The sequence below is a fragment of the Propithecus coquereli genome, unplaced genomic scaffold (assembly GCF_000956105.1).
Source record: "Propithecus coquereli isolate 6110/MARCELLA unplaced genomic scaffold, Pcoq_1.0 Scaffold4, whole genome shotgun sequence".
Taxonomy (NCBI): Eukaryota; Metazoa; Chordata; class Mammalia; order Primates; family Indriidae; genus Propithecus; species Propithecus coquereli.
The window spans coordinates 11,449,279-11,453,130 of record NW_012149729.1 but is presented as its reverse complement, the minus strand read 5'-3'; positions in this window follow the sequence as shown (position 1 = coordinate 11,453,130).

Here is a 3,852-nt window from a genome sequence, read left to right as displayed (position 1 = left end):
TATTTATTTATTTATTTATTTATTTTTTTTATTTCAGCAAATTATGGGTGTACATACGTTTAGGTTACGTGTGTTGCCCTTGGTTCGATTATTCCCCAATATTTATTAAGAGTTCTGGAAAACAGAGATCGTTTGTTTGTTTTAATCACTTATTATGGAAATTTTGAACTATATTCAGAAATAGAGATAATTGTAAAGTTCCATGTACCTATCACTCAGCTTCAAAAATGATAAACATTCTGTTCTCATCTTTCTCACTCCTCTTTGTATTTTGAGTGGAGTATTTTAAACCAAAGCCCACCATACTATTATCTTACCCCTAAGCACTTCACTATGAATCTCTAACAAATACAGATTTTTTAAAAAAAATAGAACCACACTTGGATGATGAGGCAGGAGGATCACTTGAGCTCAGGAGTTCAAGGAGATGCAGTGAGCTATGATGACGCCACTGCACTCCAGCCTGGTGACAAAGGAAGGCCCTATCTAAAAATAAAAAAATAAAACCACAGTACCATACCATTATCACGACCAGCCGAAGTAACAATTTATTATCTAATATTCAGTCCTTTTTCAATTTTCCCTGGTGATCTCAAAATTATCTCCTTAAAATTCTCTTGTTTGAATCAAAATCTAAGCAAAGTACAAACTGCATTTGTCTGATGTGACCCTTAAAATATCTTTTTTTTAGATTGTGGTAAAAACACAACATGAGATCTAACTTCTTAACAAATACTAAATATATAATACAGTAATGCTAACTACAGGCACAATTTGTATAGCATATGTCTAGACCTTATTCATCTTGCATAACTAAAACTGTTGAACAGCAACTCCCCATTTTCACCTCCCCCAACCCTGGCAAGCACCATTCTACTCTCTGCTTCTATGTATTTGATTGTTTTAGATTTCTCATATATGTAGAATCATGCAATAGTTGTCCTGTGACTGGCTTATATCACTTAGCATAATGTCCTCATAGTTCAATCATGTCGTCACATATGGCAGCATTTACTTCTTTTCTTAAGGCTGAGTAATATATTCCCTTGTATCTATATACTAATGGATAACAATTCCCCCTTCCCTTTTAATGGTGTGTATTTATCAAAGAAACTGGATCATTTGTGCTATAAAATTTCCCATTTTCTGATTTGGCTACCTACATTCTGATAGAATTCTTTAATATGTTCTCTTTCTAGCTCCAATATTTCTTGGTAAACCTGTGGCCTGATACAGAAAGTTATTAGATTCAAGTTCAAAGTCCTTTAGCAAGAATTCCTCATTATGATTCTCTGTCCCATTATTGCATCACACCTGGAAGTCCTTCCTCACAAAGTAGGTATCTGAAAATGGAAGCAACTCACAGTGGAAGTCCTCTTTCAAAGAATATTTGAAACTTACTCAATGATTTAACAAAAAATGGAATTCTGTGAGGATTTTTCAGACTATTTTTACTATAAGAGGAGATCTGCCTTAGAATTTTTAATTCTCTCTAATTTATAGGACTTTCGTGGTTTCAGTAAGAATTGGATTAAAACAATAGCAAAAACTAATTTCCATATCCTTCAGGTGACGTATTTCCCGGGTAGCTGCTGTGTGAATGAGTTTGGAGAAATGCCTCAGAAAACAGACCTCAAACCTGGTCTGTGGTTGCCCTGCAGGGGATGGGAGCAACACCCACCCCAAATTGGTTTGCATGTGGGGTCTGACGATACCATACGTGATAGACATAGACAGTGTGATGAGCTTTGTTATGCACATAATGGGGCTTTCTGGGAAGAGCAGAGCAGGGTCAAAAAGCAGGTATGAGAATGGTTCAAGAGAGCAGGAATCATCAAATTACTGCCTGTGGCAATAATGGCTGTTTTTATTACAGCTAAGGGTTGGGGATGGGATGAGGATTCCTGATGTGTGGTTTGAACTTGTCATATCCAAGCTTCCTTAATGGCTTTCTCAGATCTGGGACAAGAGAAGAGATAGGAGTAGGCTTAAAACTGTCACACTCAATCATCAAAAACAGTCAGACTTTTTACTACAAACATAAATTAGTTATTCAATTTGATGCATGAAAAACACCATGAATAGAAGGAACTAAGACATTTAGGGGTTTTGCTTGTGTGTGTGTTTAAATAAAACTGTAGTTAACGTTATGGAGACCCATTTTGTGTGCAGAACACCAGTTCATTATTTGTATTATCCATTTAATACAATACTTATAAAAAACATATGAGTTGACTATTATTAACCCCATTTTACACATGAGAAAATTCAGATGCAAAGACATTAAGACACTTGCTCAAAGTCACATAGCTAAAAGTGGTGGAGCCAGGGTTAAAACCATGCAATCTGACTCCATGGAGGCACTCCTAACCACTATATATATGCTTAATGGCTCTCAAGTTTTGCACATATAAAAATTACCTGTTAAAAATTACACACTTCCAGGTAGTGCCTGCTCCAAGAATTTCTGAATCAGTAGGTCTTAAAAGGGACCTGAGAAATTACCTTTCTAATGAAGTTCCCAGGATGTTGTGATCTGGGACAGCACTTTGAAAACCACTGTTACACACAAATTTATCTGAACACAAGTTTGTATACTACATGAGATTCAATCACCTTCACAATTGCATATCCTCATTAAAGTTTATGTGATTGGATTCATTATAATTTGTTAGAGCATAATCTTAATTAAACCATAATACTACTCACCTCAAAACTGAGGGATGATATAGTGTAATCATTAACAGTTTAGCATCAGAAAGACCTAGATTTTCTTTCTAATTCTCCTTCCAAATAGCTATGAAACATTGACGATGATGCTTAATTTTCTGACCCCATTCCCTCACTCATAAAATGAGGAGATACCCAATCATAAGACTGTCGTGAAGATTAAATGAGATAATGTATTTAAAATACCTGTCAAATGTTTTAGTACTTTAGCAAGGCATTAAAGGGTGATTAATGTCCTTAATATGACTGCTCAATTTGAAGTTTAATCTCTTGGCATGAGTTAAATAGTTTCCCAACAATAATGCAAAGGTTTTAGGAGTTTTTCAATAACTATCCTTGAGTGTGTAAAAATCATATTCGCTTTTATAACTTGCAATAAGTGGATTTAACTTGTAGTTTTGAAATGGCTTTTGAAGAGCCATAAGCAGGAAAAAAAATAGCTTCAGAAAATCAAGTGTGGTAAAGTTCCATTGTGCAGGAGAACATAGAGTACTATTCTTTTCAAAGGAGCTCATACAGCCTGAAGCAAAGTTTTGCAGAGTCACAGAACCATTTTTGTCAACTATGTTCTTAAATAGAATCTACTGGCACTGTGTACAACTAATCGAGGATCAATTTAGTCAATTGTTTTTAAAAAACATATTTCAAAAAGAACAAATTGGAAGGCATCAATTTACCAGACTTCAAGCTATACTACAAGGCTATAGTAACCAAAACAGCATATGTTTGGTTACTTATGGTACTGGTATAAGAACAGAGACATAGACCAATGGATCAGAACAGAGAACTCAGATATAAAACCATCCTCATATTGCCATCTGATCTTTAACAAAGCAGACAAAAACATACACTGGGGAAAAGAATCCCTATTCAATAAATGGTGCTAGGAAAATTGGATAGCCACATGGAGAAGACTGAAATAGGATCCGCACCTCTCACCACTCATAAAAATCAACTCAAGATGAATAATAGACTTAAACCTAAGGCATGAAACTATAAGAATTCTAGAAGAAAATGTTGGAAAAACTCTTATAATCATCGGCCTAGGCAAAGAATTTATGAAGAAGACAATCACAATAACAATAATAAATAAATGGAATCTGATCAAATTAAAAACCTACT